The sequence below is a fragment of the Lissotriton helveticus genome, chromosome 6, assembly GCF_964261635.1.
Source record: "Lissotriton helveticus chromosome 6, aLisHel1.1, whole genome shotgun sequence".
In the NCBI taxonomy this organism is placed as follows: Eukaryota; Metazoa; Chordata; class Amphibia; order Caudata; family Salamandridae; genus Lissotriton; species Lissotriton helveticus.
In genome coordinates this window covers 1,949,109,091-1,949,134,606 of record NC_136067.1, presented here as the reverse complement: position 1 = coordinate 1,949,134,606, position 25,516 = coordinate 1,949,109,091, and the positions used below count along the sequence as shown (strand labels likewise).

The window sequence follows — 25,516 nt, the reverse complement described above, 5'->3', positions numbered from 1 at the left end:
GCCCAGATCAAATCCCGATTAAGGTCCTCCAGTGCAACCCTAAAGAATGGAGCAAGGTGTTATCTCCCCTTTTTAATTACATTTACACCACCGGAGAAATTCCCAAATCATGGAAGGGGAGTATAGTAATACATGTACATAAAAAGGGCACAAGGCTACATTCCGGCAACTACAGGCAAATAGCCCTCCTGGATGCAACAGGAAAAATATTTACTGCAACGGTTTTGGATCACCTTAAAAATTGGGCCTTCTCATCTGGTCAAATTCCGCTATATCAGGCTGGTTTTAGATCAAAGCATTCAGTCACGGATAACATTGCAGTGTTACAAACCATTTTAGACAAATACGTGACTGCTAAATCTCAGGTTGTATACGCTGCATTTATCGACTTTTCCACTGCATTCGACAGAGTAGATAGAGGAATCCTCTGGAGAAAACTCGGCAAAATGGGCATCCCAGACAAATTACTGCATATACTAATATCACTACACACAAAAACTTGGTGCCAGGTTCAAATGGGAAGGGAAAAGGGTCTCACCAGTTCTATCTCGACTCCAAATGGCTTAAGGCAAGGATGTCTCCTTGCTCCCCTACTGTTTTCCCTGTACCTTAGTGATCTGGCTCATCGCTTCCAGGAGATAAGTAATTTTCCACCAAAAATCGCCTCCCACAAAATACACACGATGTTATATGCAGACGATGTAATTATATTAGATCTAACCCCATTTGGCCTGCAAAGGAGCCTTCAGGCACTCCACAAATACTCGGAGCAAAACTTTCTAATTCCAAACATTGCGAAAACAAAAATAGTCCCGTTCTCAGAAAGGAAAAGGAGTATTAAATATCACTGGTCCCTAGGAGAAAAAAGGGTCGAAGTCGCAAACGAATATACTTATCCAGGTCGAATTTTTACTAAGTCTTTACAGAATAGGCCTCATACTTTGAAATTGATCCGGAAGTCGGATATGCACGTGGGAGCACTCTCTAGGCTGTACGCCGCTTCTGGACAAAGACACTTCTTTTCCATGCTTAAAGTATACAGCGTTAAAATTCCACCAGTTCTGTCATACGCTTTGGAATACATGCCAATAAGTCAATGGAACTTTTTAGATCTAAGAGAAGGAAAGATACTACGGAAACTAACGAGGTTGTCCCAGGCAGTACCAGTACAAGCTCTTCGCCTAGAGTATTCACTAACTAGTGCTTATGCCCGAGGAATTGCCAATGTAATCAGATGGGCATACAATCTCCTACATGCAGAGGAAGGAACGCTCCGAGCCTTGCTTAAAATAGAAACATTCGACCACGAATCATTGAAGTACGTATTCTCAAGAAACATTTTAACGGCTTACAAACTCTCACAGACTAACACTAACTTGTTATTATCCTGGACACCTGCCCACCTGAAACTCTTTTTACAGCAATTTACGCCAAGACTTAGCTTTGACCTTAACTCTCAGCACTGTCTTAAACTGCCCCTCTATAAAAATGTTGCAGAATCTTTTGAATTTAAGAAATCTCAACAGTACATTAAATATAATCTTAACCACGGGGCTAGGAGATCGATTGTCCTGCTTAGATTAGGAATACTCCCTGGAAAAACCGTAACTTCTAGGTGGCACCCAAAAGAAAGCACTATTTGTAATCTGTGTAACGGTAGAGAGCAGGATTTAGAGCATCTCTTGTTTACCTGCCCAAAAGTAACAGTTGTTAAAGCGCGGAAAAGGTTTCTAGACCCAGTCTATGCTAAATGTAAAATCAACTCTGTAAATGAAATGATTAATCTATGCAAAGCTCCGCCAAATGAATTTGTATGTTATAATCTTTTTCAATTTTTAAAACCACTTTTATCTTTGTATTCGAATGAAAGCTTTTAACAAAATGGTTCAAAATTGATTATATTGTATTAAATATGTGTGGTCCTCAGAGGAGAACCAAATCAAATTAAATATATAAACTTGAAAAAACTTGAACTTGAAATGTAACTTGATGATTTGTAAATGGTAAACAGACTGTTGCTCTCCTTTTCAGAAATGAATACCCTACTGCTAGCAGTGATTCTGGGTTTGGGACTGCATTGCTCTACTGCACAGGTAAGAAAAATAAATATTATAAAAGGTGTGATCAAAGAAAAGGAAACACTTCTGAGTACATAAACTCAATGAACTAATCACAAAGCTACAACTATGCAGAGCCCTGCGTTGTTTAGGGATATATCTGGCGTTTCCAGTTTTCAGACCTGGTATGTCAGATAAAACAACCCCAAAGGATTGTTTTTGCTTTTCAGGAACAACTGAAAAGCACTGAAATTCACTGTATGTCTAATCTTTGGTACTATCTGTTTTCAAAACAGTACTAGTGCAGGCCTTTCTCTAAGCATCTTTCTGTGATGGATGCTGCTTCAATGATCTACTTTGACCATTGAAAATCACTTAGCATGCCATTGTGACCATCCACAAGGTCCATGGACCTCCATGCCCTACTTCCACTCTCAAATTGTAAGCCTTGGTCACCTCATATGGCTTCAGTTCTCTGTTCACTTCATGTTTCTGAATAATTGTTTACAGCTGAACTCCTCAGAGCAAACCCTCAATCTAAGTCAAGGGGCACTATCATTATCATAGAGTTTTACTTTCTGAAACTCAGATATCAGGATTGTGGAAAACAAACATCATCGTGCTTATTGAAGCCTTCAGAATCAATGTCTTTCAATAAAGAGCTGCACCAAAGACATGTGTCCTTAGTTTGATACTGTTGTGGTGTTAAACACATGACTATAGAAGCTGCTGTGCTTCATACAGGAGGGTCAAGCACCTTATCACAAATATCTCCTGTGTCCCATGCAGGTGCCACATTGCTCGTTGTTTCATAGTACATGCCGCCGACACCAACATTTCAACCAGAGCTATGGCACAGGCACCTTCTGAGCTTATGCAGCACCATGAAGTTTCGTTCCTACCTCCGCAGCTTTTGTATACACCAGCACTGTTTACAATATGCAGTAGGGCAAATTGGGCGGAAATAGTACATTTATTAGCACTGTCATTCCTTGGTGTCTCAAGATAAAAAACAAGGCAGTGTGACACTGACTTGCATTAATAATATACGAAGTACCTACAATATATATTTAAAATAGAAACGTTGCCTTTTTTCTGAAAAATAGAGCAGCAGGAAGATGGTTAAATGTTCACCAATAACATTTTACATGCAGCAATCACATGTTAATGAGGTGCAAAAACTTCTCAATCCTTGCACATGCTTGACATTGGGTTGGAGTTGGTGGGCTGGGAAAATGAGCTTGAATAAAAGAGAAATGAGACAGGCAGGGAGGTCAGATAAATAATGAAAGGTTACCAGAGTTAGAAGCTGAAAGGAGGTGACCAAAGGAATAATTGAGGGAAGAAATTAAATAAAAGCAAAATCCTTTATAAACACTGAAAATGAATGGAGTAAAAAGAGCATACAAGAGCATACACTGATAACCACTGTTTTTGCAACTTTAAAAACATTGGAAAACACTGATAAAACTCCAGGAAATTCACAACAGACACTACAAAGTGGAAAGCCTAACTATATTTGTCAATTTTTTTCAATATTTTTCATTGGATATAACGGAACTCATAATACGTGGACAGGATAACCGTCACGTTTGTGATGGAGCAACCGTACTCCAAAATCGTAATCAGGCCCTAAGTGTTCTTTGAAGAATTGAGCTTTCAAATCTTTCAAAAATTGGCGCAGCAGAGGGGCAGTCCAGGGAGATATGGGGATGTTGTTACTGATCCTGGGTACATAGATGTAAAAGGCCTGCTGCATTATTTTTTATTTTTTTACACTTCATAATTTGCAATCTCATGGTGTCTTGGCTGTGGGTGTGCCTGTGCCAAGAGTCGCTAAAGATGGTGAGCGTGTCTGCAAGATAAGCAGTGGTGCCAGTCGTGGTGGCCTTGTAAATGATGCAGCTAGTTTTGAAGATGGTTTCAGGCCAACAAAGGAAGCAGTTGGAGCTCCATCAAGATGGGGGGGGATGTCATTATATTTATCCAGGCCCTAGATGAGACATGCTGTGCACTGTAGAATGTCTTTAAGTGTTGCTATTGTGGAGTCTGGGAGGGCATGATGATGATAAACATATAAAAAAAAGACCAGGCCCGGATTACATATTCAGAGCACTGTCTCCGTTTGCACTGGATTGCACCTCTAACTCAATGCACTCGGGCAGACCAGAACCGCTTGCTCTGTCGCACTGAAAAATAAATTGCTCTCAGGGCTAGTGCAAACATTGACAGTTTGTGCCTGTGCTAAGGTGAACTTGGTAGTGAGAGGCAGAGCCTGTCTTGTCATGTATTCCTATCGGTTCTGAATCGATCCCCCTATTCCTGACCCTATTCTAGTTAAACAAACCAACAAGTTAACTAGCAGTCAGCCCATGAGGCAGAAAACCCCCATGATGCAGATACCGTTATCTGACGCAGTCACACTACGGCACAGGAACGTGTTATCTGATTAGGTCATAACGCTTGCGATCTAATTAGACAAGCGATATTCCTCCAGCCCCAGATAAGGCATACGGAGTTCTCATAACAAATCAAACCTATGACAACCTGGGCAAAACCCTGCGGCCATTGTTTTGATTTCATCGAGAACTTTAGTAAAAGAATGTGCTAACGAGCAAGTCGTATGACATCCTTATTGACGTATCTATGTCCATCCTTACGTCAATCTCGGCACCTTAAAGGTATAAATATTACCGATCTTGCCCTATGCAAACACACGCGTGGTGACGAGACGGAGCAGCCATACTTGCCGAAGCCAAGAGCAGAGCAGACCCCGCTGGCAGCAGCCCCGCCTTCCTGACGCGCTGAGAGACGCGCTGCTTTCTCCTGCCGAGAATCCAGCCCCGGCGTTTCTGGGCAGCCCTCGCAGGCAGCCTGGAATATCGAGAGCAGAGAACGAGATACCATTCCTCATTCATCCTAACTTCCAGGTACAGAACTGAATAACCCCTCGCAGAGAATTCTTTAGTTATTCACTTGGCAAAAACAAACTTAACGTAAACTGTAACTTTCTATTCCCGCCCACGTATTAGACTTAGGTCAGGTACACGGGGTAGGCGTATTTAGAAACACCAGTTGAGTACGTTTAGTCAAATGTATATATGTATGTAAATATATTTTAATCATTTTAAACCTTCATATGGCTTAGAAACCATATCAATGTTTTTACAGTATTACTTTATACTATTGCTTTTAATGTATGCACTTTACTTAACTATAAGTATTGCAATAATATCGATCCATTTCTCTTGTATGAGAAAAGAGACTGATCAATAAATAACACCTTTTTATTGAACACGCCCGTCTCTTCCTTTTCTCTACATTCTGATGAGACTAAGAATGCACGTACTGACTGAGTAAAATAATTTGCCTTTTGTTCACACGACTCTCGAGATTGACTCTTGATTAGGGGAGAGCAAAGTTGTCATGTCCTATGGTTGTCAGAAACTAAATCCCTTCTTGTCTAATCAGGGAAGTTAATTCCTCCTTGAACATTCGAGAAAGTTTCTAGTAACTCTGAGCTATGCTGGCAAACCCAAAAATTAAGTCTAGTATCGACAGTAGTAGACCTAGTTAACGTCTGGCCTAGGCCTTTACTGCTGTAGGTATTATTCCAATGCGCAGAGCCTATTGGGAAGATAGGAACTACACTACATGGCGCCCAACGCGTTTGGAAAGGGCGATAAAACTAACGTAAGACACTTAGAGTAACTCAGTCGTGATTTCTCACTCAGACCCCTTTTCCCATTATACTCCAAAGACGTCTGGAGTGGGTGAAAGGTTATATCCTCCAAAACCTCGCAGGAGGGAACTCCTATGTATGGTTCTTGGTATAGTCAACGTTGAAGGATAAACAGTTCCAAAATATTGTGCATCTAATCTATGTTTCCATAAAGAAACCTGATCTGCAAACAAACAAAATAACCATCCGGTCAGTAAAATGACAGACAGTGATGAAGAAAGAGAGGCAGTTAGATTAGCAGCTGAAATAGCAGCAGCTGATACTGCACTACAAGATGCAGACGGGGATATAATACTAATCCCGGTCACCAAAAGGAAATCTATAACCTTAAAACTTATAGAAAATGGACTGACACCTAGAGGTGGCACAGTCATATTCGTAATTGAGGCACACGAATATCGGCAGACAGAGGTATATTATACATGGATACATTTTCCAGCAGCAAATGCTGTAACAAAGTACTTCCACTATTACAAAATAGAGGTACCACCTGACATTTACACTCCTTTCGAGGAGGTGGAAGTACCACTCAAATTTCAAGAGCATTTGCTCTTATTTGATGGCGCCCTAATACATAACAATCACATTACAAGGCTCGGTCCTTTAGGTAGACCAGGAGCAACGTGGCCGGTCTTAGCCGGATACACACCACATCCAGACATCGATAGGATGGCTGCAGCAGAGCTGTTAATACAGCTAAAACAATTAATAAAAGTACATAGACAATTAGTCCAGTATGTGATGCGGACTTCAACAATTCAGCCAGCGATTAAACTTCCACAGCTGACCCCTCACCAGGGGAATACAAATAAAATTACACCACAGAACATCCAATCTGCCTAGGTAAAGTACCGGCTAAACGGGAACAAATACCATTCTGGTTGGCACAAAAAATCACCCAAATAGAGGCGGTGTTTCCTGACACCACGCCATTAGAAAAACACAGGATTCTGACTATCTGTCTTCCAATGGGAATCGCACCACACATTGAGGACTGTGACACTTGGGGTACAGTCTTTGCTTCCATCTACACAAAAACGCACGGTGTTCCATCCATTTCGGTAATACCAGATGTGCTAAAACAAATTCAAGACGAATATGGTCCAGAACCTGCTTTAACTCTTGGTATGAAATTACTAAAAGACTTCAAGCAGGTATCGGCTATACTATTAGCCAACATAAAAGGAGAAGCAGCGAACGTGGCGATCCGCCAGAGGTTAAAAGAGACAGATATAGCAGACCAACCAGCTGAAATTGCCAGAATCATAGAAAAATCCTATGAGGAACTAGGTAGGGATAGTTTAGGTGGAATACCAGTAAAACCAAAATTGATTGAAAGTCCTGAAAAAATATTTTTTAATAATAATTCAACATCACAGAAAAAGAACTGGGATGGAAACAAACAATCCAATCCTAAAGAAAATAAATTCCAGTCCCGAGGAAGGTCTCCTAGGTGAAGGGAGAAATCTCCAAACCAGAGTGACCCCTCTGGGAAAAAATATAACCTCAGAAATAGGGATAATATAAAAAAGCCTGATAGATATCAAGACATTGATACACGTCCCTCTCAATCTTTTCAGAATTCCTCGCAGAAATCGGAAAGAAGAGGACGATCAGAACAAAGAGAAGAGCACGCCAAGTCCAAAGACAAGGAACCTGCTCATCTAATAAAGAAATTACAATTTGCAAAAAAGAAGGTAGCCAGTATCAAGGTAGTTAACAATGCCGAGAATACTGAGGACACAACTGAAAAACGGAGAGTGGGCTCAGACAATGCTAGACAGCGCAGCAGAAGTGAGCATAGCTCGCAAAGTCCTTATGAATCATCTGGAGACAGTGGACACGAATGAATATCTTCAAGTGGAAACTGCAGACACCAGGGTTAGCAAACCCCACAAGATATACGAGATAACATTACGTATAGAGGGAGATAAGACTAGGAAAATAAGGGGACTATTTTGGGATAATCTCTCCAAGGGCTATGATATCCTTCTAGCTGAAAAAGACTGGCCACCAGAGTTTGTCAGGGAGTGCCCTCATGGCGAAGAAGTAATTATGCCTGCCTTCTCAAATCAAATTCCAATTCATAAAAAATACACACTTGCTAGAAAGTGGGCAGTGGCTCTAGCACCTGCTTTATATAAAAATCATGTAGGATGGGATGAGGACTCTCCTCCTCACAAAATCCAGTTAAAATCACAACCTACTGCACAAAGGCAGTACCCAATTAAGCAAGAAGCTAAAAAACAGGTAAATGAAATACTAGATCAGCTAGAATACCAGGGGGTGATTGAAACTTGCACCTCACAAATGAACAACCCTTTGTTTCCGGTCTCCAAACCAGACAATTCATATCGTCTAGTTTTGGATTACCGACACCTTAACACATGTTGCAAAACCTTTGCAGTGCAAAACTCACACAGTGCTGCACTAATGAATAACATAGTGCGCAAAAAATACAAAACAACCTTGGACATCTCCAATGGATTCTTTTGTCAAAACATAGCACCAGAGAGCAGATATTTAACTGCATTCTCAGTAAATGGCACTCAAAAACAATTCTGTCGGTTAGCCCAGGGGTACAAGAACAGCCCGGGGGTATTCTCAGCGAGAGTAACAGAATTACTACAACTATATGATGATGAAGCATTATTTTATGTCGAGGACATTTACTTAACAGATGATGACTTGGATACTCACTTGAAGAGAGTGAACACCATAATACTTGGGTTCGCTGCAGAGGGTTACAAATTCAACTTTAAAAAGTCCAGAATTGCCCATCTGAAAGTCCTGTTCTTAGGATATGAATTATCAAGTGAAGGCAAAAGCCTGGCTGACAATTTCCTAGAGAAATGCGCCGTAATCCAAGCACCTAGAACACTAAAAAATCTTCAGTCGATTCTAGGCTTCCTAAATTTCGGAAGAACATACATTGCAAACTACGCAGAAAGGGTCAAACCCCTTTATGATCTAATTAAACCAGACTTTAAAAGATCCAGTTGGACTCAAATACACACAGAAATTCTGAGATCCTTACAAACAGACATGCTAATTAAAACAAAATTAGAAACACGTGATAACACACGCAATCTTGTGATTCGAGTCATCCCAGGGAGATGCGGATTCACATACCTGACCTCTAATGAGGGAGAAAAGGTACCAATTGCATTCAAATCACACTTGTACACTAAAGCTGAAATGAAATTCAGCCCAACGGAAAAAATTCTAACTGCAACACAGACAGCTATAGCAAAAGAACGAGCCCTGGCACAAGGTAAACGAATAATAATCGTGACACCGATACCAGCCCTAGAGGCGGTAACAAAGGCAAGCATTCCAAATGCGAAAGCACTCCATCCGAGATGGATACAATGGGCTAATTCTCTTGCTGCAACAGACGTGACGTACGAATTTGATCCTTACTTAAAAACACAAGAATTTCTCCAATATGAATTTGAATGTCCTCCGCCGACCGAAATTCTGCCTCTAGATCACTACGGCTGTATAATATATACAGACGGATCAGCACAACCCGCAGTTGGGGGTAAACAAGCTTACAGTGCGCGATCGTTAAAGGTCGCTGGCACGAAGGAAAATTTAAACCAGCAATCACTAAAACACAATCTTTAGGAGATTGTACAGCTCAGCGAGCTGAACTACTAGCGTTCAAAATGGCGCTTGAAAATACCGATCGAGAATTCCCCACACTCATAGTGTGCGATTCGTATTATTGCGTCCAATCTTACAATGAATACTTGCAGATCTGTCTTCAAAATGGTTTCAAGGATGCGAAAGGTGGCACAATCAAGCATAAAATGCTCTGGGAACAAGTAGTTCTTTTACAAAAAGAACTACCAAAGACTCACGTGATACATACGCTGAGTCATCAACGTGATGGCGTTCACGTTGCAGGGAATTCATTGGCTGATGAGGCCGCGAAGGCAGCTGTGCAAACGGCTTCCGTAGCTGCCATCACCCGGTCAAAAACAAAAATAGACAGCGAAATATTACAAGCTGTCAGCGCTTCAGAAAAGGATTCGATAGAACCACTCCCGAAAGGCTTTCCAGTAAAATACTCATACATAACTGATGCAAACAATGTTCCTTTTGCTCGAATCCCTGGAGTGGGGGATAGGGCAATTCCAAACATGGAACATAGGTTAGGACTAATAATAGCGGCACACGAAGGGCTTGCTTCTATACATGCTGGCATGTCAGCCACAGTATCATTATTAAAGCAGAGATACTGGTGGCCACAAATGAGAAGACAAACTAGGAACTATGTTCTAGAATGTGAAATATGTCAAAAAATGAAAGTATCAACGGTGAGACGTCCAGCTCAGACGCCCCTTCTAATCTCGGATAAACCATTAGCCTGTGTTTATCTAGACCACTGCGGTCCCTTACAAAGGGATGGTAACTATAAATATATCTTGGTCGCAGTGGATTCATGCACTAGATTCATATGGATGTGGCCCCAGCGAACGGCTGACGCCAGAACTGTTATAAAAGATTTGCGAGTCTTTATCGGCACATACGCAATTGGCATGCTGCATTCGGACAATGGTCCTGCTTTTAGCTCTCGGGCTTATAAGGAGGCCATGGTCAGCATGGGCGTGCAATTGCGGTACTCTTGTCCATTTCACCCTGAGGGGAACGGAATTGTTGAAAGAAAAAACCGTGACATAAAGCAATCTATAACGGCAAAGGTATTAGGTTCGGGAGCTGGGTGGGTCAAACATCTAATAAGTGTCCAACGTAGTCTCAATAACTTGCCAAGAAATTCTCTGAAGGGATTCAGTCCGTACAAATTATTATTTGGAACTAGGATGTTGATCTCTGACCTTGATAGTCAGACTTCAGTGGTGAAAGAAAAAAGCTTTGATATCAAAGACCGTTTGGCTATTTTGCAGGACTTAAACAAAACAAGAAAAGACCTGAGCAACATAAAGTTGAAACAACAGCCAACAACTACTGAAGAACCACCACCTGTCCCAGCAAGACCTGTCTGGATTCCAAAAGTCGGGGATCTAGTCAGGGAAAAGATCGCGGTAAAGAAGGAATTTGGGCCTTCTTACAGAAAAGCAGTTCCTGTCTTGTCTGTCAACGGGACAAGATCAGTAGTACTACCGCCCCTTGCTGGTAAAAAGGAGAACCGAGTTGTATCCATCGACCTGGTAAAACCACAACATGTGGCCGATAACAAACAGTAGGCCAAGTGGACTCCCAATAAGTAGCAGAACACCAAGGTTTGCTACCAGTACAGAGGTCCTAACGAAGAGGCTCATCACATTCGAAACGCCTACAGAAGAACAACAAGGACTATGCAACAATGCAATAGAACTCAGACCTCTGAAAACCCAAATAAAAACATTTAGCAGAGACACACCAATCTATAATGAAGTACCAAGTGACAATGCAAGAAACAAAAATCCTGAACCAATTGGAACAATTGACAGAACTGCATCCGGCTACTTCATGAACTTCGATGATTCCTCTGAAGGCTTCAGTGAATCAAAGAAACAGCCATCATCAAAAACCTTTAAAGATAAAGCTAAGGAACTTTTGAAACAACTGAAAGGAACATATCTAATTTCTCCATGGATTGAATTTTGGGTGGGTTTTGGTGCATTTATCCTCATACTTTGGCTCATCATGGTACTTACTTTGGGACGCTTCATTGAGGGAAAATATGCTAAAATGGACACAGCAAGTCAGAACATCAACTTGATCCTCAAACCACACACATCTTCACACGTCGAGAAAAGAGAACTTTCTTCAGCCAACTTCACAGCCAATCCAATACCTGGTGGGGTCGCCTGGGACAACACTGACTATGAAATTTATGGTCCAGTCGAGATCCTGAAATATCCACACCAAATTAAGATCTCCTTGAGTGACTTTGTAAAACCAAACTCATTTGCTGATGATTGGGACTTCGAAAGCATTAATAATATGATGTCTGACTTAGTAATGTCTGCTAAATTTACCAAACATGATTATTTGCAGGGTTCTACAAATTATGATAGTATGTATTGCTATAACCACTATGGTAACCATTTTCTACATAGATCTGCACAACCTAGAAATGTTTTAAATTATAATCAATGGGAACATTGTGCAACACCTCCACAAGGGAGCTCTAGAACCGTTTATGACAAATATTCATATTTTTCTGGTTTTAACACAAGTAATGCTGAAACATTTTATTTTAAATTGTCAAACAAAACAGGGACCAAGACCATGATAACCAACACAAAATTGATATATTCAGACTCATTTTTTGAACAGATGAATACTTTTGGATTTGATTATTGGGACAAAAATGTTGAATTGAAAAGTGTTTGGGGTACAAAAGAATGGCAAGTACAGGGTATAGAATCACTGTTTAGAGCCTGCATGATCCCAGAACAAATGATATTTTTAAATGACACTGTTCAACAAACCACCTGTCTTGGCCTAGCCAAAATCAAAGAATTAAATAAAACGTCTATTCCAAAGCCAACAATGTTTAGCAATAACTCCGATACAGATGAAGAGATAGACGTAAACCATATATTAAACCAAAATAGAACACATCCAAATTGGAAACAGTGGTTGATCTGGCCCACAGATACTAATAACTGTCAAGACAGATTCCTGAACAAAACACAGGGGTTCAAAATGACCAGGCCAGACCCTAGATATCCCCAAAGACATCACCCAGGGATAATTACCACCTACAGTGTGGGCAAAATATGCCTTCAATGGCTACAAACTTCCACACTGCCTGAAATTAAGCAACACCTAACTTTACTTACTGATGGTGCTGACTTGCGTGATTTCATAATGGGACCACGCAAACAGCGTCAAAAGCGTTTCATAGCAGCCTCTGTATATGCAGCATACAATGAGGCCTGGAAGGTTACTCAAATTGAAACAGCAGAGAGAATACGGGAAATTGACCGTATTCATTTGGAAAAATCACTTTCTGTAGTGGACAATGGGTTAATGACTCTGTCCTCCAGAATTTTTTCTTTGGACAGCATTGTGTCTTCAGCAATCGATATATTATCGCAAGACTTACTGTTATTACAACATGGTCAGTCGCAATTGCGTTCTATTGTACAGCTTGGCTGGACGTTACAAAATCTGCATTCAGGCTATGTGCCTTGGCGTTTAATCAACACAACGTCACTATTCCAAATCTTTAACCTTACTGATAGACAAATCGGTATGGCGCAAAAGGGTGCTGATTATACAATCTTGAGCATTGAAAAACTTGAAAGATTACCAATGACAATGTCAGAACGACCTGTCAGTGAATGGATAATACACGGAATCATAAATATTCCAATCTCAACCTTCAGGTTTCAATACTGCCAAAAATATATACAGGCTGGCATGTACGAGAAATTGGGTAAGGGGTACCTTAAAACAACTTGGAACCTGCCCTATTCACATGCATGTGTCAGTAATAAAGGACAGAAAGTGTTTCTTAGTGGCAACAATTGTGCGATGTCACTAAGCGGCACGCTTCTGTGTAACGGAATTAGTTTGCATGGAGCCTGTGAAGGGAATTCATACAACCTTTCATGTCACCAGCAAGGCGCACCTGCAACTGAAATAGAACCATTCTTTCAAAGACTCTATAATGGGAGTTACATTCTTATTGTAGACCGCAGATGTTGTAGTCTTATGCCCGGGACTCCTTATCTAGTAACTACTACTGCGAAGGTCAAGTGCTGTGGACACTCTTTGTTCCCCAGCTCCTTTCCAGACAGGGAGGCAAGGGCATGGCCCGATTTGAAAATTACTTCTATTCGAATAGATACTTTAAGCAGAATGAAAACAGTCCTTCTTCAGACGCCTACCAGGCTCTCGTCATCAAAAGAAACGTATGATCTACAAGTCGCAAGGACGACTGCAGAGATACATACATTATTATCAACTAATTCCCCCGTACATTTCGCGGAAATCCTGAACGAAATCTTAAATATTTCTGATACCAATGGGATCTCAGGGGTATTTAAGACAGTATTTTCGATGGCATTAACACCATTCAAAGCCATACTGGGTATTTTTCCAGATTTCGTCCATTCGATTTTTGGCGGACTTCCCCTGATCCTGGGACTAATTGCAGGAATCCTATTCTTAGTCCTTATTTTTCGTTATGGCAACCCATGTCACAGACAAAACTCTTGCGACAAGGGAAGAAACAATCCTAGCCATTGGATACCGGGACCGGATATCAAAAATCCTGGGACTCTCCCGGCTTAGAGACCTGAACATGACTTGGTTTCTATCATTTCGACCAATGTGGCAAAGATGTGTTTTACCTGTATTGAGGTGTCTGCTATGCGGAGAAGAATGCGTGTTAGACACCTGTCTGACGCTACAATCGGATGCGCCGATGGATGCAGAAACATTGTTGAGCCCGATAAAGGTTCATGCTTTGTGCTGCCCTCAAAGGCTACCAATCCTGATGACGGCATTCGTGGAAGCTTCACCACTACGATTGATGGGTAGTGAAGTTCAAGATGAAAGCAGCATCGAACAGGTACGACCTTCTGTCAGTAATGCAAATCAGAATGTCAATGGAGACAATCATGCGCAAGAATGCATGATTACACCTATTTCCGAGTTAGTGGAACTTTCCCAGGAAGCTGTTGACAGTTTTTTCGAAAGCCTAAATGATATGATGTTCTCACCCGAACAGAAATAGAAACTTTGGAGCAAGCTCGCACACGGCGTTCCCTGAATTAGGCCTTCAACTTTAAAAATAAAGTCACATGAACATTTTCGCTCCAGTTCACGGACAGCAGTTTTTTCAGCAGCCCCAAATATTTTTGCATATTTTTCGGGACACAATCTTCTGCTTAAAGTAAGAACTATTCTTAGAGAACTAAGGTTTCTAAATTTTAGATAGCTTATAGACATTAGCTGCCCGCTGGCATGTTCATAAAGATATTTTATTCTGTGATGGAATGGTCTCGAAACTTTTTTCTGTCAGAAACCATTTCATGTGTAATTCTCATATACCAAATAAGCAATAATGTATACAAATGCAATTACTTTGGCATTTTTCTACAGCTTGAGTGCATACCATATATATATGTCTGCAATTTTTTTCAGTATATTTGAAAATTTTCAAAATGCATTTATGTATTTTGGGGTGGTAAGGTATACACACTACTCTATAGTATGTTGTACTATGTTATACTATGCCTAGATTAGTAAATATGTCCATAGTTAGCGTGGAGTGGGTGTCATGTATTCCTATCGGTTCTGAATCGATCCCCCTATTCCTGACCCTATTCTAGTTAAACAAACCAACAAGTTAACTAGCAGTCAGCCCATGAGGCAGAAAACCCCCATGATGCAGATACCGTTATCTGACGCAGTCACACTACGGCACAGGAATGTGTTATCTGATTAGGTCATAACGCTTGCGATCTAATTAGACAAGCGATATTCCTCCAGCCCCAGATAAGGCATACGGAGTTCTCATAACAAATCAAACCTATGACAACCTGGGCAAAACCCTGCGGCCATTGTTTTGATTTCATCGAGAACTTTAGTAAAAGAATGTGCTAACGAGCAAGTCGTATGACATCCTTATTGACGTATCTATGTCCATCCTTACGTCAATCTCGGCACCTTAAAGGTATAAATATTACCGATCTTGCCCTATGCAAACACACGCGTGGTGACGAGACGGAGCAGCCATACTTGCCGAAGCCAAGAGCAGAGCAGACCCCGCTGGCAGCAGCCCCGCCTTCCTGACGCGCTGAGAGACGCGCTGCTTTCTCCTGCCGAGAATCCAGCCCCGGCGTTTCTGGGCAGCCCTCGCAGGCAGCCTGGAATATCGAGAGCAGAGAACGAGATACCATTCCTCATTCATCCTAACTTCCAGGTACAGAACTGAATAACCCCTCGCAGAGAATTCTTTAGTTATTCACTTGGCAAAAACAAACTTAACTTAAACTGTAACTTTCTATTCCCGCCCACGTATTAGACTTAGGTCAGGTACACGGGGTAGGCGTATTTAGAAACACCAGTTGAGTACGTTTAGTCAAATGTATATATGTATGTAAATATATTTTAATCATTTTAAACCTTCATATGGCTTAGAAACCATATCAATGTTTTTACAGTATTACTTTATACTATTGCTTTTAATGTATGCACTTTACTTAACTATAAGTATTGCAATAATATCGATCCATTTCTCTTGTATGAGAAAAGAGACTGATCAATAAATAACACCTTTTTATTGAAAACGCCCGTCTCTTCCTTTTCTCTACATTCTGATGAGACTAAGAATGCACGTACTGACTGAGTAAAATAATTTGCCTTTTGTTCACACGACTCTCGAGATTGACTCTTGATTAGGGGAGAGCAAAGTTGTTATGTCCTATGGTTGTCAGAAACTAAATCCCTTCTTGTCTAATCAGGGAAGTTAATTCCTCCTTGAACATTCGAGAAAGTTTCTAGCGAACTCTGAGCTATGCTGGCAAACCCAAAAATTAAGTCTAGTATCGACAGTAGTAGACCTAGTTAACGTCTGGCCTAGGCCTTTACTGCTGTAGGTATTATTCCAATGCGCAGAGCCTATTGGGAAGATAGGAACTACACTACAGTCTTGAAACCAGAACTCTATCTTTCAGTGGAGACAGATGAGCTCCTGTTTGAAGAGGGGGTTGGTATCCACCCATCCAGGAGGGTATTTGAAAACCTCTCTAGTGGCAGCCCATCCATTCCTTGGGATGTCCATCGGGTGCACACTGATCGTGTGCCAACCCTAAGTGCCGCTCAATCAGCACACCTTCCAACACCTTCTTTGCCTCTGCTTCCGTGTCTGAATTATGGTGCAAAAAACAATGTGGGAACACTCCATTGTAATAACTCTTTCTCAATATGTGTGCCCGTGTGATTCATATTATAGAAGGGTCAAAACAAGTGTCTATGGAACCTTCTAAAATGCAAAAGTATCCGAGGCACACAAATGAGGGTGCCAATGTGAGTTGTAGCCCTCAGCATTTGTGCCGAGGAATTGATCTTAGGTTTGTCTTTTTTATGTCGATTGAGTCGCTTCTCCCAAGGGCGCAATAGCCGTAGGTCTTAGTCTGCCTTGTACATTCTAGCTGCACAGTTTTACAGCTTCTGCAAGTGGACTCTATGTACCCTCCTGGGCTGTAATATTTTTTGGGCCTCTTTTCTCTGCCTTGTTGTTTTCTTTCTTTCTCTTGGCATTCTCTAAGCCTCTGTAAAATGCATCAAGCCTAGCTCCTATTAGGAGTCGCATACACAAACACAGGCATGCTTGTGTCAGTGTCTACTATTGTTATGCAGACTTTATCCTCATTAAGTGGTCACAGTCAGAACCTATATAAGGAATGTTTCAACTGATCATGGCAATGTACAACAAACATCTCTACACCGAAGGATTCCTTGGAACAATATTTTAAATATTACGCTACAAGGGGCTTCTTTTGAAGGATCCTGGTCAATAGCCATTAAGGTATGGTCCCTCTGAGGTATCAGCTATTCAATCCCTTGAACCCTAACAGCTAGCCCTGTGCTAGACTTCGGTAGTAGCATGAAGTTCAACCCTGGAGGATCCTGCAGGCAGTACTTAATTTCATTTCTGAAGTATTAATCCCCTGTCCCTCTTTATATTAAACCTGTTAAAGATATAGCCTGCCCCTTCCTGAATATTGTGCGTCCATTTCACTTTTTAGGCCAGTTGATGATAGAGCAGAAGAGAGACATCTTCCTCACAGACACAATCAAGACTCAGCGGCTTGCGTCTATTTAAAAACTGCCTGCAATAAATGAACAAAAACATATTATAACTGTAGAGCTGATATAGCAGTCTCTATCTGCCATTGAAGGAGCCCTCCAGTGTAATCAAGGGAGCGGGCCTTTAATGTCCGATAGAGCCCCCTACGGAGGACTCTAAAACGAATAGAACATTCTGCCCCTAGAGCGCAGAATGTTTTAATATAGCCTTATAGGCCACTGGCGCGGGCTATACCGGCTATTAAAATCCCTGTCCAGTGCCTTTAATAAGGGAGAGGGACTTTAATAGCTGGTATAACCTAGCTACGAAGGGCTATAAGGCTTTTAGAACATTCTGCCACAGCCTTCAGGGATTGCGAGGGGAATGAAATCCCCTCAGGTTCCCTGAAGCCTTTGTTCACAGCCAGAGATGTGAACAAAGAAACATTGGAATGTTGGAGCTCAGGGTTTATACCAGTCATTAAAAGCCCAGAGTACTCCATTGTTTTCAATGGAGCTACCAACATTCCAATGTTCTAATTTGTAAAACAAAGGCCTCACGGAGACCTAGGGAGTGGAAATCCCCTCAGGCTCCATGGGGCCTTTGTTCACAGCAACATTAGAATGTTGATGCTCCGGGCTTCTACCAGCCATTAGAAGCCCAGAGCACTGTATTGTCTTCAAAGAAGCGATCAACATTCCAACTGTTTAAAAAAGGTGCATATGTTGATTAATTCATGCATTCAAACAGTTAATGTTGTTAAAGTTATGAGATCATTAACTTCCAAGTAAAATATTTTGCTTCCCCTGCTCCATCAATTCCCCCCTTTGGTGATTTTTAACATCACCACTAAAAACTATTTCCACAAATTTATTAGAATATGTTTCTTGTCCACTTGTTTCTTGTTATTTCAGACAATTGTTTTCTTTCCATTTTGATTTTTTCGACCTGTTGTACATGTCCTCTTTAATTTCTTCTAACTCAATCTCTTCCACCTCCTGTTCTCTTGTTTTACTTTCTTTATTTTTCTTATTTTCCCTTTTTGCTTTATTTTGTCATTGTCTCCTTTTAATGCACACATATACTAATCTCAACATTAATGTTATTAATACTATTAATATCAGTGGAATTAATATTTTCCCAATTAGAGAACTACTTATTTCGGTGAACCATTTCTTTATTGAGGAAAACTCTTACCAAGCTTCTCCCAAGCACCTTCAACCTCCAGTGGGGCAATTTCTTTATGCAACTCAGTAATGTTCTTTATATACTTTTTTATATTTTGGAATGTAAGTGCAACAATGTTGCACCTTGAACATGCCGCAGACTCCACCCTCTTTTGCCACAAGCATATCAAGGGCGAGTCGATTTTGCATCACCATAGCTCTCATGGCAACCATCTCGGTGCTTACCATCAAGAACCCCCTAGCAGTATTTCTTGACAAACGATCTACAACAGTAGGCAATTTCCGAATTTTGTATGCATTAAATGATATACCCACTGCTGGTATAAATGCTCCAAAAATGTCACCTATTATTTCTGAGAAGCTTTCCCTTCTTTTTCGGGTTAATGGTTTACCTATCTCGTGAATTCCTTTCCTTCCTGTATCTACATGGAATATCTTTGGAAAGACCAGGCCTAGATAACATGTTCCATACCAATGGTCTGGCAACCTATAGTAAGCTCGGTTCCCGCAAATATAATAGATTCCCGGGAATACTGGATCTTTTCCTGCTTTAAATCCCCATGCCCCCATAATTTTGTATGTATCTCGAGACTCACTAGAACCCATAAAATAGTTATCATACGTAGTGTTATCTTTGCTAATACACAGTTTGTGGCCAATCTAAACTTATGGCTGCATTTGTTTCACCTTTGCCATAACTTCCAAGGTGGGGTTTTCGTCTTTTCTCCTGTGGCTTTTCTTTGAAACTTAACCCTTTTGTCTTCTAACATATGTAACAAGACCTTTTCTTCCTTCCTAATCTACAGGTAAGATTGTGTCTAAATGCATAATCTAATGTTAATTCTTTTGTTTCCAAGAAAAATTCTCCAAAAATCATAGCAAGTTTCACCTTATTTAGTTCTGGGACTACTGGCAAAATCAGCATCTATGTCAGTGTAATAATATTCTAAGTTACCTACCTTATAAAATAAGCTGGCTAAAACACTACAAATGATTCCATAAGTCAAAGGAAGGTGATGATACATTACACCCTCTTTTTTTTTCACAGTAGCTCAATGGACCATTACATACAGTAGCAGATCAAAGTAATTTCAGTCAGACACATAATCGGAAAGCATCCCCCAAATACCTAAACCAATCTTACAATTCTTGATCCCTTTAACCGAATACATACTAAACTCCAAAGAAAATAAATTAAACAACTTAGCCCTCCATCGCTCAAAAGATGGAGGTTCGACCTCTAGCCACTCAGCTGCGATACAAAGTCGAGCAACAGTCATTGCGATAAACAGAAAATGTATGTGTTTATATAAGGGAGTACCCTTGCCGAGTTCCGGACCGATATCCAAAAGCATCATTACGGGTGGTATAATAATAGGAACTGTTAGTACTCTTGACAAAAAGTGCTCAATACATCGAATATAATTTTGCCAAACAGACACATGAAAAAAAAATATGCAACATAACTGCATTATCCCCCCGGCATCGAAAACATTTTCCATCTTGCCCGATTCCCCAATTTATCATACGAGCCAGTGTGTAACATAAACTGAAAAAGGTCTTGAAACATTGAGCTTTCAGGATCGCAGATAAAAGAGTCTCCCTGGATCTAACAATAGAATCTTTTAAGTTCCGGTGCTCAATACCCAGTATCGCAGTCCACTTTGTACTATATTTATCAAGATCGTCTTTTTTACAAGAAGATAGTATTTGATAAACGGCCCCAATTTTGAGCTGTTGTTGAACCGAAATAACTATTGGGCTGAAGTCTGCTCTAACATTTTCCCCCAAAATAAAATCTCTAACCTGGAGATACTTGAAAAATTGGTTTTGAGGTAAATTGAACTGTCAGGATATTTCTTCATTAGACATCAGGGAGCCGTCATTACAAAACAGATCCCCAAGTGAATCTACACCCTTTGTCCTCCATCCTTTAGCAATAGTATCCCAGAATATAGGCGGAAGAATATTTACAGCGTTAATTGGGGTATACCGAGATAATTTTCCTACTGAACAAAACTTACGTATTCTTTTCCACACGTTAAAAGCAGATATAAGGACCTTAAACCTTGTGCGTTTGTAGTAGCTACCATCAATTTGTTTAAAAAAGCATTGACGTGCCTCAGGACCCAACAAAATCTGAAAAATAGACGGAGCCTCCACCATATTACCCACATCTTCTCAGGTTAGTAGGATCCTCATTCTCAACAAAAAACAAGAATAAAAATAAAGAGCAAAGTCAGGAATGGCAAGCCCTCCCCGCTCCAAGGGTAAAGTCAGGAACTTCATTGCTCGTCTGGGTTTCCCCGGGCCCCAAAGAAACTTAGAGCAAATTGACTGTAAATGCTGCAGTTGTGCCATAGAAATCTCTAATGGAACAGCTCGGAAAATGTACAACACCTTTGGTAAGACATTCATCTTAATAATGCTAGTTCAACCAATCAAAGTAAATTGCATTCTGGACCATTTATCTAATGAATATTGAATATTCCATAATAGCGAATTCCAATTAGCATTAACCAATTGCTCCATAGATAGTTTAATTTTAATACCCAGATAGGTCACTTCTTTTACCACACGAGGATCTTGCTTAATCACCTGATCAGTAATTAAGACCTGTGTCTTGGCGACATTTAATTTATAACCGGACCCCTGACCAAACAGAAGTGCAAGCCGTTCTATCTCTTGTAACGCTAAGGGGGGTCAGAGGTGGTTACAGCAATATCGTCTGCATATGCAAACACTTTACACCTTCTGTCACAGATGCAGGTAACTGCATACATACATAACAATCTCAAACATGCATTGTCTCTACATATTCGTACAAAAGTTTTGTAAAAACATTACTGGAAAAATCAGTTATTGATTGGTCTCTATGAAGTTCAGTACTGTCTATCAGTGTTGCGGTGTTCTTGATGTTAGGTTTGTTGTCCCAATTTGTGTCATTGATTTCAGATGTATTTTCTCCAACTAATCTAAGTGGAATGATTATTGCTAAAATCAACCAAATAAGCATCAGTAAACCTGTACAATAGAAACACATTTTACACCATCTACGGAAGAACTCACAACTAGGTCTTCTTTTGTCAGGGTCTGCCATGGTGAACTATAATCTAAAATATATACAGGAAAATGTATATCTCCTCACCTCAGAATGACCCTTGCCGTTTTACCCTTCCCTCATTTGCTGAGTAGAGCCAAATACTTTTAGCATACTTTTTGGTCGTTCAAAGTTTTCTTTGACTTTATCAGTTAGTGTGTCTGGTCCTGTTTTTCTTTCCTCCTCCTCAGGATGGGTGCAGTTCACTCTCACCCTGTACTTCAGAGTCTTTGTCTGGGTTTTTGTGACTGCTATCCACTTCTTTAATGTCAGGCAGTGCTATGTATACCCATTCAGGTGACTTGTATTTCAAGTTAGGTCTTTTCACTCTTTTTAGTCTCTGTAATTGTCCTTTATGTGATTTTCTCTGTTTTCTTTGACTGGTTATTTCATTCACTTCTTCTGCTTTGTCTTTGTTCAAGTTTACTATTTTATATCTCAGTCTTTTAGTTTTGTTGGGCCAATTGTCTCCTTCTCTTGGTCTTTTCAGTTAATTTTCCTTTTCTCTTCGATTCGCTCTCCAAGTTATTTTTCTCGGTCCTATTTTTTGTCTTATTTCTTCTGCACTTTCTTCAGATTCTGTTTCAGATCTCACCTCACTTTCTTTAACCCTGAATCTTATGATTTCTGTCTCTTTGTCTGAATTCGAATCCCCTTCGTTTTCTTCTGCTTGTAATTCCGAGTCAAATTCTCTTTGTTTTGCTTCCGCAATTTCCTCAACCTCTCGGTCTGAATCTGAATTTTCTTTAGTTGTTTCTTTAATTTCTGGAGGAATTTCCCCAAAGCTTGTACTTGGCTGTTCACTGTCACTGACTATTGGTTGAGTTTCTCCTGTTTCAATATAAGTTCTTTATTTTTCAGATTATTGTGTTTGTCTTTCACTGGACTCAGAGTGGTCTGATTCAGATGCTGAACTGGTATCCGTTATCTCCAGATGTCAACTTACAGGTCGATCTTCAGGATCTGGAACTCTGATTAAATGGCTGGCGGGGATTCAGTTTTTCACACTGGCACACTTTACTGCTGTGGTGGTTATCAGAATCACTTGACGTGGCTTGTCCCTGCGAGGAACCAAGCAATTTCTTCTTCTGTGTACTTTTATGCAGACCCAATCACCTGGACTCAGATCATGAGCTGGTTTTCTCTCAAGAGTGGTTGCATCCGGTCCAACCTGATGAAACACAGAATGCACCACATCAGCTAATCCTTTGCAATAGTCCAGGATGAGATCATCAGTTATAGTCAGCAGTTTGTTGACAGGTACACATGCCTGTCTCATTGCTCGCCCCATTATTATTTCATGAGGACTTAGACCTGTTTTTCTGTCAGGTACGCTTCTTATGCTCATCAACACCAAGGGAAGGGCATCAGGTCACTTGAGTCCTGTGGCTTGACACATTTTCCCTAGCCTATCATGACATTTACTTGCTCAACCACTCCAGAATCCTATGGTCTGTAGGCACAATGCAGCTTTTGTTGTACATCTAGGGCTTCACATATCAGTTGGATAATTTCTTTCTGGAAATAAGTTCCTCTATCTGTTTCTATCGTTACTGGACAGCCATATCTAGGAATGAATTCTCTCAGTAGGAGCTTAGCTACAGTAACTCCATCATTCACTCTTGTCAGATAGGCCTCCACCCAACGAGAGAACAAATAGACAACCACCAAGACATATCTCAGCCTGTTACTTGGGGGCATTTCAATAAAATCCAGTTGCATTCTGGTAAAAGGCCCTCCTTCACGTCCTATTGTTCCCAAACTCACTACTGTTTTCCTTCCAGGATTTATCTGTTGGCATGTAAGGCATCTTTGGCAAAGGCTTTCAGCTATAGCTCTAAACTTGGGATTGTACCAGGTCTGTCTGAAAAGTCTGATCATGGCATCCCTGCCTATGTGTACCTGTCCATGGTACATCCGTGCCATGCTAGAGATCATGCTATCAGGCATAACTGGTCTTTCATCTCTGTAAACCCAGATTTCATCTTCCTCTCTCTTCGTCTACAGCCTGCTTTTATCCATGTATCTTTTTCCTCATCACTTGCTTCTTCCTGAAATTGTTTCACCTCTTCCCACGTTTCAACTGGGGTAGTAAACAACAGTGGACATGAAACATGTTCTTTTCCCCTCCTCCGATTCATTGAAGTCATATTTCTGGCACAATATTGAGCTAATTCATCAGCAAATGTGTTACCTACTGCAATATAATCAGTTCCATTTCTGTGAGCAGTGCATTTTACCACCGCAATCTGTTTAGGCAACTGTATAGCTTCAAGCAACATCCTTACAAACTTAGCATTCCTAATAGGAGACCCTGAGGAAGTCAGGAATCCCGTCTGGGATCAGATCTGTCCGAAGTCATGGACCACTCCAAAGCCATACTGGTTATCCATGATCACATTAATCCGGAGTTCCTTCCCAGTTTGCAAGCTGGAATCAAAGCAATCAGCTCAGCAACTTCGGCTGAACTTATTCCTCTCAAACAAGACGCTTCCATTATGGTTGCCACTTTACATACAGCATACGTGACGCATATAACTCCTTCTTTTGTTCTCAGGCATGATCCATCCACAAATATCACATAATCTGACTGTTTTAGAGGTTCATCTCGTATGTCAGAATGGGGCTTTATGCAAAATTCAAGCACATCCAAACAATTATGATCAATCTCATCTTTGACCTCTGCATTTGCTGCATCAGGTAGTAAAGTGGAAGGATTCATATTTGTGCATCTTACAATGGTTACATTGTCTGCACCCATGATCACTTTCACATATCTGATCAGCCGACTATGCGTCATAAATTGTGTCTTTGTTCTGGTCAGGAGAATTTCAACTGAATGTGGGATATATACTCTCAAAGGATATCCCAACACAATGCCTTCAATCTGTTCTAGAACCACACAAGTAGCAGCTACTGCTTTCAGACATCCAGGCAACGCTTTTGCTACCGGGTCCAAAACAGCTGAAAAGTAAGCTATCCGTCGTCTTATTTTTCCATGCCTTTGCACTAATACTGAAAGTGCACATCCGTCTCTTTCACTGCAGTACAGCTCAAATTATTTCTCTTAATCAGGCATTCCTAATGCTGGGGCTTAACACAAACTAGATCTCAGTTGCTCAAAAGCCTTTATCCCTTCCTCATCCAACACAATCTGATCTTTCACATCACTTTTTGTTAATTGCTGTAAAGGTTTTGCAATCAATGAAACTCCACTTATAAATTGTCGGCAATAACCAACCATTCCATGGAACAGTCTCACCTCTTTTTGTGCCATTGGGGCTCTCATTCCTTTAATAATCCTGATTCTTTCTGTTGTTACTTTCCTCATCCCTTTTTCAATCTTATGACCTAAATACTGTACTTCTTGTTCACAGAAATGTAGTTTTAATGGGGACACCTTGTGTCCTCCTTTTGCCAAATGATTCAGTAAAGCAATTGTGTCCGTAACACATGCTTCTCTGGTCTTTGATGCCACAAATAGGTCATCAATATATTAGACCATCACAGATTTTTCAGGCATTTTCAAACTTTCTAAGGGTTTCTTCAGAATTTAATTAAATATAGAAGGACTTTCAGTATACCCTTAAGGAATTCAACACCACACCAAGATAGGTTCTCCAAACTGAAATGCAAATAATGGCTGGCTGTTAGTATGTAATGGAA

General features: G+C 40.6%; 1 protein-coding gene across 1 annotated transcript in view; it reads left to right on the top strand.

Annotated features, from left to right (window-relative positions):
* LOC144761977 (cysteine-rich venom protein-like) overlaps window positions 1-25,516 on the top strand; it is a 128,662-nt gene that overhangs the window by 9,297 nt on the left and 93,849 nt on the right. The window contains exon 2 of the mRNA XM_078647146.1: window positions 2,032-2,093. The gene's annotated coding sequence lies outside the window, so the exon portion shown is untranslated. The remainder of the gene's footprint in view (window positions 1-2,031; window positions 2,094-25,516) is intronic.